This window comes from Arachis stenosperma, chromosome 9, assembly GCF_014773155.1.
Source record: "Arachis stenosperma cultivar V10309 chromosome 9, arast.V10309.gnm1.PFL2, whole genome shotgun sequence".
NCBI lineage: Eukaryota > Viridiplantae > Streptophyta > Magnoliopsida > Fabales > Fabaceae > Arachis > Arachis stenosperma.
Genome location: NC_080385.1, coordinates 95,722,393 through 95,736,258, shown reverse-complemented (window position 1 = coordinate 95,736,258; position 13,866 = coordinate 95,722,393).

Here is a 13,866-nt window from a genome sequence, read left to right as displayed (position 1 = left end):
TTTCCTTGCTTACGCAAAGGTTAACTAAGTGGGATTAACTTCCATTCTCATAGGAGAAACTAGGATAGGACTTCCAAATTTTCATATCTTGCCAAGAGTTTATTTTATAGTTAATTATTTATTTTATTTGTCATTTAATTTACTTGTTCCTCACTTTCAAAACCCCAATTTACAAAAACCCATAACCAATAATAAGAACATACCTCCCTGCAATTCCTTGAGAAGACGACCCGATGTTTGAATACTCGGTTATCAATTTTAAAAGGGTTTGTTACTTGTGACAACCAAAACATTTGTACGAAGGGATTTTCTGTTAGTTTAGAATCTATACTCACAACACGACTATATTTCTACAAATTCTTTACTAGCAAAAATCCCAACGTCAAGGAGCGTCGTTCAATGACGTGTATGCATGACCAACGCGTACGCATGACAAGCATAGAAGTTCAGCGTACGCATGGCCGACGCGTACGTGTGACAGAGCGTCACGTACTGCACTTAACAGAACTCGCCGTGGGCGATTTTTGAGCTAATTTGGACCTAGTTTCAAGTCCGAAAATGCATACTAGAGTCAGGGATGGAGTGGAGACTGGGGACTTCACGTTCACTTTAGTTTTAGTTTTAGTTTTGAATTCTAAGAGAGAAAGAATAACTTTTCTCTAGGGTTTTGATGTTCTTAGTTTTGCTTTGAATGGGATTTTGAAAGAGCCGCTACTACCTTCAATTGGAGTCATCATCCTTATAGTTTTCATCTCCAATAACGCAATTACTCTTTTCCATTTAGTTGCTTTGAACTCATGTTTGGATCTTGTCATTTTTGAATTTTATTAATGCATTGAAGTATTTTTATGTTTATTTTTATTACTTGTTTGATCCTTGTTGATTAGTGTTAGTGAAAATTTTACTTTAATTAATTTTTCATAATTATCATGTCTTTTATTTATTCCTATTATATGTTTATGAAAATGTCATTCATGTTAATGGAGTAGATCTTCCAACTTGGCTTGGGGGTTGATTAATTGAAAATCCTTGAGTTGTGATACTCAAGTATTAATTTGTAATTGGGAACTGCTGGCTAACTCAGTTTTCACCAACTCTAGTCCTTCCCCATGAAGTGACTAGGACTTGTGAGTCAGAGTTAGTGACAGTCACTTGACTTTCCTTTATTTGTTAGAGGATAACTAAGTGGGAGTAATGAACCTTTACTATTACACTTGGGAAAGACAACAATGATAGAAACTCCAATTCTAGTTATTTATTTTTCCGTTCTCAAATTCAGAAAATATTCAGAAAAATTCTAACCAATAATTTGCATTCTGTATCAACTCTGAGGGAAACGACTTGGGACTCTACTCCCAATTATTTATTCTTAATTGTGACAAATTCTAAATTGATAGTGAAAATTTCGTTGGTTAAGGCTGTACTTGCAACGCTATTTTTATCAGAAATTCTTAACCGGCATTTTTTCACCGATCAGTGACGTCACAAGTTGCAGGTGTATCTGACAAACTATTCATCATGGTCCCTAACCCCAACTACGTCTCTGCATCTACGGGGATGACACCGCCTTCATTCACTCATTAGCGCAATGTGTCAGCAATGCCGCCTCCAGCGATAGACACTACGGCCTTGGAATCCTTTCATGGAAGTGAGCTAGCAGATACCCCTCCACCACCTCTCATCGTACAGTTGACGATTTGTCCTGATGGCGGAATAGCATAAGTGCTATTTTAAGTATTTTATATGCTAAAAGTGTTTGATGGTTTATTCTAATTTAACGGATTTAGGGTTATAGGTTTGAACTGCTGAAAGTGTTTGATAAATTGTGATTAGTGATTCTTGATAGTTGATTCTAGTTTTAGTGGATTTAAGGTTGTAGGTTTAAATTGATGAAAGTGTTTGATATATCCTGATTATTGAATTTCTGAAAGTGTCTAATTATTGATTATAGTTTAGTGAATTTGGTGGATTTATGGATGTTGCTTCTTGAATATTGCCTATTGTTCATTGATTATTGACAATTGGTGCTGTTTAAGTTCATTATTGATGGATAGAGTTTGTAGCGCATTCCAGTTATAGATGAAACTTTGTCAAAATTTCTAAAAAAGCTCTATATATTATTGTTATTTGGTTCTGAAATTTTAATTTATATTGCCATATTGGATTGTTTGGTAATTATTGATAGGTTTGTGGTAAACAACAACGCATCCATGGCTGAGCTACAAGAAGATTTCTTCTGAGACTAGAGAGCGATGATTTTAGAAGTGAGTAGTAAAAACTTAATATAGTCAAATCTTATTAGCTAGTTTATATCTTCTATTTTATTTAATATTATATATTTTGATTAACTAAGTTTAAAGTTTCTTTGTGTAGCTTCTCTTTATATGGGACAAGGAGCACGTTACCCTCATCAGGAAGATATACGACCATCGAATGGGTAGGCGGCTACAACAAATGTTGGATATACGTGAGAGGTGCGACCACCTCACTTCTTGGCTCCGACTGAAAATCAAGAAAGCTCTGTACGTTCATTAGGAGACCAATGAAGGGTTCAAGTAGCGGCGTCAAACAAACAGAGCTAACAGAGCATCGGCTAGGTCGTCCAAGTATACCGGCGATTCAGCGACCTTTATGAAGACTAAGGCCAGGCTGGTATATAGCTTCTCTAATTTTGTTATTAACTTAGTTATATTCTTTGACATATTATTAGTAGGCATCCTAACATATTATTTAAATGCAACATGTGTAGTCAAAGTCATTGGATCGTGATGCTATATTGGTGGAGACCTTTAAGTACACCCATACTTTGAAGTAGAACAAAGAGAGATTTGCTGATCAGTGGTCCGCGGATCATTATGTGAGTAAACATCTGATCTTGTAATATAAAATTTTCAATTAACTGTACAACTATCGTCCTAATCATGATGACATGTATTACACAGGAGTCTTACACACAGAGACTGGGGGCCACAACTCAACAATTTCAACAAAGTGGGGAGGATGCTAGTGGCTCTGCTGCTTCAACCGTCGATCTTGATGCAGTTTGGTGCGAGACCACCTCAATGCCGAACAAGAACTGTGTGTACGGGATGGGGTCATTATTTGCCAACAGCCTCCGTACCTCCACGTTGAGGTCGTCGTCTGCTTCTACCACTAGTCAAGCTATCGAACCCGAGGAATGCATTGATTTAAGGCTGCAGGTACAGAAGCTTACCCGCAGCCTTCAGGAACAGGCTCAGGAGTTGACCGAGACTCAGGAAATCCTCACACGGGTGACAGACACGGATGACCTCAGGCTAGAGTGGAGGGAGCAGCTGGAGCGGCTTCAGCGGATTAAGGCTCATATAGAGGTGTAACAGGCTCAGATGCGGGCCACTGACATTAGCTCTGCCGGTGGCAATAGTGCTACTAGTGGATACAGATATCACCGCCTTCATCGCTGCCCTAGTAGGACCATGGGAACGACAACGACGATGACGACTACTAGAATATTTAGTGATTAGGGCTTTGCTTTACTATTTAAGTGTATTTATTTGACTTTTAATTTATTCAAACATTTGATATTTAATATTACATAATTGGTTTCTATTATTTATAAATTGATCAGTAATTGTGCGAAAAATAAATTTAAATAAAAAATTAAAATTAAAAGGAAAAATTAAAAAGAATTCTGTACACTCCAAAAAAATAATGAATAATTAGTCAATAAATTAATTATTACTTAAAAAAACTTATGAAATTAAATTTTATAGTTTAAAGAAGTAAAAATAATTAAAATACAAAATTTAACACTAGTTTTAAAAATTTTAGTCTAAAATTAAGCCGCTGGGCCAAATCGGTTGAATTGGACCCACATTAGGCCCAAGCCCAACCCAATTCACCCTCACTTATGATCTTTAGCTCTCCTCCCTTCATCACAAAGTGATGCATGCTGGTTTTGGGGAAGGGGAAACAAAACAAGAACAAAATGCTTGATACTTGAAATACAAATCTACACAACTTTCAATTCGGAGCTCTAATTGCTGCACCGTCTACAGTCATGCGACTACCACGTCAAGCTCTTCAAATTCATCCTAACAAAGTGGTAAGAACTTTGGAATGTCTCACCTAGCCTCTTTCTCCCTTATTAAAGAAATCTTTGGAATTTTGGTATTGAGAATTTGTGTTTTGGTGATGTTAAGTGTGAATTAGCTTTGGAAAATCATTGAGCTTTGCACCAATCATCTGTGGAAATGGTAAGAAACCTTGAACCCCTGTGCCCTATTGAAATTATTGAATTGTATGTTGATTTTAGTGATATTTGTGTGAAATTATATTGAATTATCTGTTTTGGAGACAAATTGACGATATTGGGAGCTTTAATTTGAATCTTGGTGGCTAGGAATTTTTGTTTAGAAAAATTAGAGTTTTAGAGCTTGAGGAATGGTGGATATTTGAGGTGTTTCGGGCTTAGGGAGGAATCAGTCAAGGTATGATTTTGGTTCTCGTAGATAATGTGTAATGTAACCTGAAATGTAAGCTAGTTGACCATAGGATATGTTGAATTATGTAAACTTGTTAAGATTTAGTAATTTTGGTAAAAATATTGAGTTTATTATGAAAATGTGTTGATTATTGATGATGATGAGGATTGATGATTGTGATGATGATAAATTGAATAATAATGAATTGTGTGGTTTTGATTTTGGATTAATTGGAATGCAAGTGATAAACATGAGTATGGACATGTTGTGGAAAGGATATGAAATTGCATTGAATACCTTTAGTGCTGTCTTGGGTGTAATAACATTGGTTTTGAATATAGAGCTTTGAAAATTTAGAGGTTTAGTACTTTTCGTACAAATTTTATTTTTGAGCAATTTCGGCGAATCATAATTTGGCTTTTTGACCCTCAAATTTTATCAAACTTGTCTTAAATGAAAATTGGATTAATGAAGTTTATGACGTTTAAAGAACATATTTGGACTCTACCCAGGTGTCCGCGTACGCGGAGCATGGCATGTGTACGTGGACACACCAATTTAGATGCTCGCGTACGCAAGAATATGCACACGACGCGAGAATTCTTCACTGTTTTGTAGCTTGCATACGCAAACTAGGGATTGCGCACATGGGATGCCCATTTTTTACACCACCTACGTCCACGGATGGCATGCGTATGCGGAACCCCTGTTTTGGCCAAAAATGATATTTTCGAATGTTTAACCAATTCTCTAGTTTTACATACCTCTATAATTACTTTCTAAGGTTCGAAATCTAGTTTTTAATTATAGGAAGACATGTGAACCTAAAGAGGGAGTTAAGCTGATAGTGAAGAAAGATTATGAAGTAATGATTTATGTTTGAAAAGTATGAAAATGTTGAATATGAAATGAATGAAAGCAAACTTGATGACGATTGATTGATATTGAATGATTATAAGGCTTATGTACTTTTATTATGTGAGATATGAGTTTTTCTGGGTAGATGCAGTGGCTCATCACCACTTGCTCCAAGTTTAGACTCGATACTCTGCTGATTCTTTGTCACAAGATGTGACCGGACACTTTAATTCTCCGGGTTCCCCATGGGCATGCATATATATATATATATTGTTGAGCTTGGAGTTTGACTCCATGGAATATTATATTTGCGCTTGGAATTTGACGCTATGGATATTATTTTTGAGCTTCGGGATGCGTGCACAGAGGGACTGTCCAATGGTTTGTTCTCGGGACATGTCAGGTTGGCTATATAACCAACAGATGAGACTCGTCAGCCGTAGGACAGGCATACATCATATGCATTTGCATGTGTTTGTTTGAGTGTGCATTATCTTGGTTTGCCTAATTATTGTTTAACTATGCTTATCTACTAATTGCCTGATTGCTGTATTTGTATTCTATTTGTGTTTTTCTTGCTTGAATTGTATGTGTATGTTTTTTGAGAGATACCTCTTGGCGTCGGTATGAGGGGGGTTGTTCCACCAGTGATTCGGAGGATTGGAGGAGACAGAAAGTGAAGTGTTAAGTTAAAGTTAGATTTAGAACTTGAATACCTTAGATAACTTACCTAATTTCTAGTTTAGTTGGATCTTTATGCTGAAATCTGAGTGTCAGAATTTTAGGGATGCCTTTGGCTTTTTCGGGACCTTATATATTACCTATGTTGGCACCTTTACCATGCTGAGTACCCCCGGTTCTCATTCCATACGTATATTGTTGTTTTTCAGATGTAGGTCGAGAGGCATATATATATATATATATATATATATATATATATAGAGGTTCTCCTCTATATATATTTTATATTTGTCCCTTCTAGAGGTTATCTGGGAGAAATAGGTGTTTTATTTTATATCTTTGGAATATTTTGGATTGTATATATATGTATTTATACTCCGACTGGCCTTAACTTCGCAGGTCGAATATAGAGCTTGATATTTTGTATCTTTTGGTACTCTACTCTTATTTATATAAGGGGGTAAGTATGATTTTGGTTCCCAACGTAGGGGCTGAAAATTTATTTCGTCCCTCGACTTTTTTTTGCTCCAAAATGGTCCCCAAGGTTTCAGTTTGTTTTAAAATCGTCTTTTTTACCAATTATATTTTTTTACTACTAAATTATCCTTTATTAAAAAATTATAAAATAAAATAAATATAAAATAAAAAAAATAAAAAAAGAAAGAAAGAAAGAAAGGGGGATACAGAAGCGGGGTGGGAGGGGGCCGAGAAAGAAAGAAAGGGGGGAGGGGGTCGAGAAAGGTGGGGGGGAGGGTGGAGGGGCGAGAGAAGAGGGACGAGCTCACCGCCGCACCGCCACTGTCCGAGCGCCGCCGCCGCCTCTTCTTCTTCTTCTTCCGCCATACCCGTCGCACCACCGCCCGCCCGCCGCCTCTTCTTCTTCTTATTCTTCTTCTTCTTCTTCTTCTTCTTCTTCTTCTTCTTCTTCTTCTTCTTCTTCTGCCATATCCGCCGCACCACCGCCCGCCGCAACCTCTTCTTCTTCTTCTTCTTCTTCTTCTTCTTCTTCTTCTTCTTCTTCTTCTTCTTCTTCTGCCATACCCGCCGCACCACCGCCCGTCGCAGCCTCCCCTGCTTCACCACCGCCAGCGAGCATCCCTGCTTCCCCTCCCTCAATCCCTGTCACAGAAGGAATCAGAGCTCACCACCACCCGTTCCCCTCCCTCCAGCCCCTTCCTATCATGTCCAGACCATCGGCGCTCTACCACTGCCTCCCCTGTCTCCTCTTTTCTGTTTTCTATTTTCATAATTCAGGTTATCATTTTGTTGATTTTAATTTTTTGTTAGTTGATTTTAAGTTATTGAATTGCTGAAAGTTACTGCTGAATTGTCATTGTTGTTGTTGAATTAGCTTATATTTGATAAAAAATTATCATAGATTCTGTTAATGGTTAATTGTATACAAGATCCATGGTTGTTGTTGTTCTTCTTCTGCATATGGTTGTTGTTGTTGCTGTTCTTCCGCTTCTGGTTGAGCTTGTTGTTATCCATTGTTGCATGTTTTTGTTTCTGTATTTGTGGATCTGCTTCTGCTATTGTTGGTTAATGTTGAGGAAGAAGATGGGTGTTGAGGAAGAAGAGGGGGAGGGAGGGAGGGATATTTTCGTCCGAAGGACGATTTTAAAACAAACTGAAACCTTGGGGACCATTTTGGAGCGAAAAAAAGTCGAGGGACGAAATAAATTTTCAACCCCTACGTTGGGGACCAAAATCATACTTATCCCTTTATATAAGTTATCTTTCCTTTATTGTCGATTTTTCCTTTCTGGTTTTTTGGTTATCTACCTTACGTGTGTGACACGCTTTTCTTTTTATAGTTTTTGTTCAAGTTTTTGTTCAAGACTTTTAATTATAAATTCTTTTAACTATATATATATATATATATTTTTAGAAGTCGTAATACCTCGTCACTCCTACTTTACGACTTAAGCGTAAGGCTCTGTGTGGTAGGGTGTTACAAATTCTGTGACAATATATTTTTTTTAAAAGAAGTTGACATTACTATTGGATTTACAAAGAAAATAATCAGATAGTAATAATGTTGAAAACAAGATACTGTGGCACCAAATTTGTCTAAAAAAATTTGTTAAAATCTATTTTGTCAAAATTAAAATTTTTTAACTCTCAAAATAGCTTACGTACTTGTGGATACGGTTGCTGTTGACAGTTTGGAGAAGCTTCGAAGCTCAGGTTTGCTGATATGAGTGTTGTTGTTTGCATAGGGATTGGGCTGTTACTGCCGCTGCCCAAATTAGTCACAGTTCCTTCATGACGAGCAACACCAAATGCATTTTCAAAGTTTGCTACCATCTCAACATCATCTTCGATCCTGAATAACCATTAAGTAGTTAAACAATAATTAATTGGACACACCTACATATATACACACAACATTTATAAGATAATCAAACACTGTTAGCTTCTCATATATATATTTTTCCTAGAGTATAAGTTGATTACCACATATATAGATCATTGTTGTGTTATGATAAACGTAGCAACCTTATTATATAAAGTTGCATGTCTAAGTTCTAATAATAAAGAAGCTAAGCTAGTAGAAATTAACGTACTTAAAGGAGTGTGGAGATTGGAGAGCATTTTGAGAGTTCTGGTTAGGATTATTATTATTAGGAGCCAGAAAAGCTGCCTCCAGTTCTCCCTGAACAAGTGAAACAAAAACATATATATGATAGCTAGTAGAGAATTAAGCTTAACAATAATCACAATAGCATGCATATGTAACATTATGTATTTTAATTTACAGGCAATGCAAAATAATATATTTAATTTACAGGCAATGCAAAATAATATATATATATATATATATATAGAGAGAGAGAGAGAGAGAACATACGGCAAATAGTTGGAGGGTGTGATGAGATGCAGTTGATGCTGAAAGTCCTTGTTGCTGTTGTTGAATAGGGCTATTATTAAAAATTAAAGCACAAGAATACCGCAGTCAGTTTCGTCAAATATATATATATATATACATATATATATATATATATATATATATATATATATAAAGAAATTAATTCAAAAAAAATATTTGAAAGAAAATAAAAATTAACCAAAAATAACCCAAATATGTTTTATTTTGTACTTTTTAATGATTGTTGTAAAAATAAAGCAACTTTAGATGTAAGAAACATATAATTATAAATATTTTATATATAAATTATAGATATTTAATTAAATAAAATAATTTTAGATTATTATCTTTCTAATGTTATTGTTAAGCACTAAAAATATAAAAATTAAAAGCATAAATGACATGTAAGATGTGACTATTGATTATCTTCTATATACAGGAACGGATCCAGGCACAACAATGAGGGGCACTTGTCCCATGGTGTTTTTAATTTTTATTTTAAAAAATATAGTTATATATAATATGTTTCCACTTTAAATTTTAAATGATTCCATTACAAATAAAATAAATTCAATTAGCTAAAATTTTAAGTTTATTTTTTTATTTTTCTATCATTTTAACTATTATTTAACCTAATCAAATTTAATTATTGTACCGTCACTCTTTTATTCTTTTAAACCCTCTTCTTATTTTTATATTTTTAACATTCTTTTTCTATTCCTTATCTAGTGGTTATCTTCTTTTCGTCAAAAAGTAAATTTTAAATTCTCCAATTTTTTTATATAAATCTTCATGACTCTATGTATCTTTTAATTTCATTGTTTTTCTTTTTGATATTTTCAATTGCAATTTTTAATTCAAATAATTATAGTTTATGTATTAATCTAATATTTTATTTTTTTTGTGACTTTATATATTTTATTTTATTCTCACTTTATTCATCTTTATTATTTACTTTTTATCTTTATTTATTATATGTAACTATCTTGCATATAAAATTTTAAAATGAACTGATTAATTTACTAATTTAGAATATATTTTTATTTTTAAAATAATAAAAATATTTTAATTACAATATAATTAAACAGATGCATAAAATCTTTTATCTAACATTATATTAAAATTAAATTAAAAAATATAAAAATTTAATTATTTAAAAAATAAAGAAAAAATTGTAAATTATGTTTCTATATTTTTATAAACATATTTTCATATAAGATTTAATTTTTCTAGTATTTATATAATTCTAATTTCAAATTATAAATACTAATGTATTAGGCGTTAATGTGCCAGTTAATTCAGTCTTTTATTATTAAATGTCTATAAAAAATTAGTTAGGATAATAAATTATCTATAATTTAATTAAAATATTTTAATTTCAAGTTTTAGAAATAAAAAATATTTTGTTATAAATTATATATAATGAATAATATTTTAAGAATAAAAGTGTTCACTAACTCTTTTTAATTTTATATCTCCATATAATTAATAATATTTAACAAAATTTATTTAGTATATATATTTTTACTCCCATTCCTAAAATTTTTTGGGTCTCTATATATATAAGGAAAAACAGTTTTAAAAAAATAATTTTTAATATTTTTGATAAAAAACTAAAATCTTTTAGAAAGTAAAATATTTGCCATGTTAACTAACGGTCATATTTATTATTATTATTACATATATACATATTTTATTATTTTTTATGGTATTTTTCAGTTTGGCCAACTAAAGATTAATTCGTAGTTGATTAATTTGAGCATTATTTAATAGTTTGTTGTTATTGGCTAATAATTACTGCACAAGATAGAATTTGAATTCTTTAACATTTATTTAAACGAACTAATAAACTAACTACTATACTAACCCAAATTTATTTATTTCATATATACATTTGATTTAGTATTAATCCAATGATATATATGTATCTGATTATTGTGGCGTAACTAACGCAATATAATATAGTTTCAACTTACATTATAGTTAATTTGCTTATTGATTTTTTTATATGCATAATATTTAACACTCTATAATAGTTAGTTAGAGGATACCATATATAAATATGAGAAATATCAGAAGTTCATAGTAAATTTTTTTTAATTAATAATTAGTCAATCATATTTAAAAGTGTGGATTAAAGATATGTTGTTAAAATTATTAAAATAAAAAATTTAAATTAATAACTAAAACTCTTAATAAAAAACAATAAATTCTACTCAGTTTTGACCTTTTTTCTAAAAATATTATTACCTCTTGGCAAAGGAGTGAATATGGGGAGAGAGTATTTCTTCTAGGCCAAAACCACCATTGTTTCCACCCAAGGGAAGATGAGAATTTGATCTTTCAATTGTTATTCCTTGTGTCGTCGCTTCCTATTCAAACAAAAAAATTATTTACCAAAATTATATGATTATTTTTATTCTTATTATTATTAAACACACACATAACACATCTAAATTTTAGCTCACCTGTGACCCCATGCCAAATTGTCGCATTGATGCTTTTCCTGAAAGATAGATCAATAGAGACAATGCCTAAGTTTTATCTATTATCAGACTCAAGCTAAATTTTCTCAAGACGCAAAAAGAAAGAAAGAGAGAGAGGGAGAGAGAAATCAAGAAAAATATGTTGAAAAGGATACACAAAACTTTACCCTAAATATATAATAGATGAAAAGAAATAATATAATGCTATATATAAGCACACCATTTACAGATAGCAAGCTGCTTAGTGGTGGTAGATTATCATCAAATAAATTAAGGAAAACGTTAACAACAAAATCCAAAGAGTTTAAACAGTGTATTCTACATTATTAAACAATGAGGAATTGGTAAAAGATAATTATTGAAAAAAAAAAACCTTAGTCTGTTCGAAAATGAAGTTCTATGCGCCTCACTGTTGGTGGCAGTTATAAATGGAAGAACAAGGCAGAAATTAACAAATATCTTGAACTACTATGGCAAGAAAGTCTTCAGTTTTCCAGAAAGTATATATAAATAAATAAATAAATAAAAAGCTTACCCTTAATAAATAGGGTAAACTCTGCAATTTTGGGAATAGTATTGGATCTTCCTAAAACGTTAATGTGCATTTGACTAACATTAAAAAAGAAGTATATAGTAGAATGATCTTATCAATAAAGAAAAAAGAAAATAGTAAGTAGTATGATTTAATTTAGATATATTGTCATGATATATGTCCATATCGATATGTGATTATTAAAAAAAATTATACTTAACGTTTGTTTGGGTGTTATTAAATAAATATTTTTTTATTTTAATAAAATAATATTTTTTAATTTTTAACGTGTTTATACATTTTAAGTAATAAAAATAAAAACAAAAAAAGTATTTTTTATTAATAATTAAATAAAAAATATTTTTATATTATTATATCCAAACATAATTAATAAATAACAAATTTTTTTTATATATAATATTTAAATATAATTTTTTTATAAAATCTTTTAAAAAAGTTAACTAAAAAAAGGATATTTTCTTAGAATTTCGCTCATAAATTCTTAAGTGGACTGAAAGCGTAAGTTTTTCTACATTGTTAATATATCAATACGTTCAAAATAATATAAGAAACAGTTTTTAAAAGATAATATACTCAATATAGCAAAAGAATTACACGGGTACTATTTTAAAATAAATTTTATGATGGACAATAAATATAAATAAAAAATGTTAAGCAAACATCTTATGATCTAATTAGTTATTCCCACATTAATATAAAGTATTTAACCCAACTATTTTGTCGCTTTTTAATTTTGGTGTTAAATTTTAAATGTTGTTTTTAAACAATGTGAAAATTTAATGCATTTTTATGTATAGAACACAAATCTAAAAATCAAATTTTTAATTTTTAATTTTTTAGCATAAAAATTTAAGGATCAGATTTTTTTATTTAAATTTTTTTTAAACATACAAATCCAACTCTCTAATTTATTTTACGGTAAAAAAAATTATTTCAACCCAAATCAGACTCTCCGATTTGAAAACTTCAGAAATCTGACCTTTAAATTTTTTTACAAATTTTATTATTTTTCAAATTTGAGGGTTCGATTTGTTATTTAAAATTTAAAAAAATAATTCATATTAAAAAAAACACACCAATTAATCATTACTATTAATTATGTAAAATCTTGTAAGTTAACAAATAATTAATTATGAGCTAAAATAATTAAAAAATTAAATTTTATAATTCAAAAAAGTAAAAATATTTAAAATATGAATTAAAACACTAATTTTAATAGTTTTTGTCCTAAAATTAGATCGATAGACTAAACTGATTGAATTGAGTCTAAGTCGGGCCCAAGACCCAACATATATAACCCAACACACAGCCACTCCTCCCTTCATTTCTGCAATTCACGTTGAGGAGATGAAGAGAAGAATTAAACCTAACCCCCAAATTACTTCAAATTTCATTTGATCATAGCTTCAATTCAGAGCTCCGATCGCCGCACCGTTTATGGCCACGTGACGTCTTATCGAGCTCTTCAAATCCATATGAACAAAGTAGTAAGAAATTTGAATTTCTCACCCAGTTGTTCACTCCCTTCAATTTTGTTATTTTGGTTTATATGTATTGGGAATTTTGTAATTTTGATGGTTTAGTAATACTCTAGTGTGTGATATAGTTGAGCTTCATCCAATTGCTCAATGGGTAAATATAACACCCTATTATCCTAAGTCTTACCTCATGCCGTAAAGCAAAAGATAACAAAGTGCCACGACAATTCTAAAGTTTATACAATATATATATATATATATATATATATATATATATATATATATATATATATATATATATATATATATGATCTTTCTGAATCAAATGAGGGCAATGATATCAGAGCCTGATGGGAAAGTAGGAATATTATTATTATCATTAAACTATCTCTGAAATTCATGGATCTAGGAATTTTACTCACTATTCATGTTTCTATTTACTGTTCATGTTCTTTTGAAATTCAGAAGGGGCATT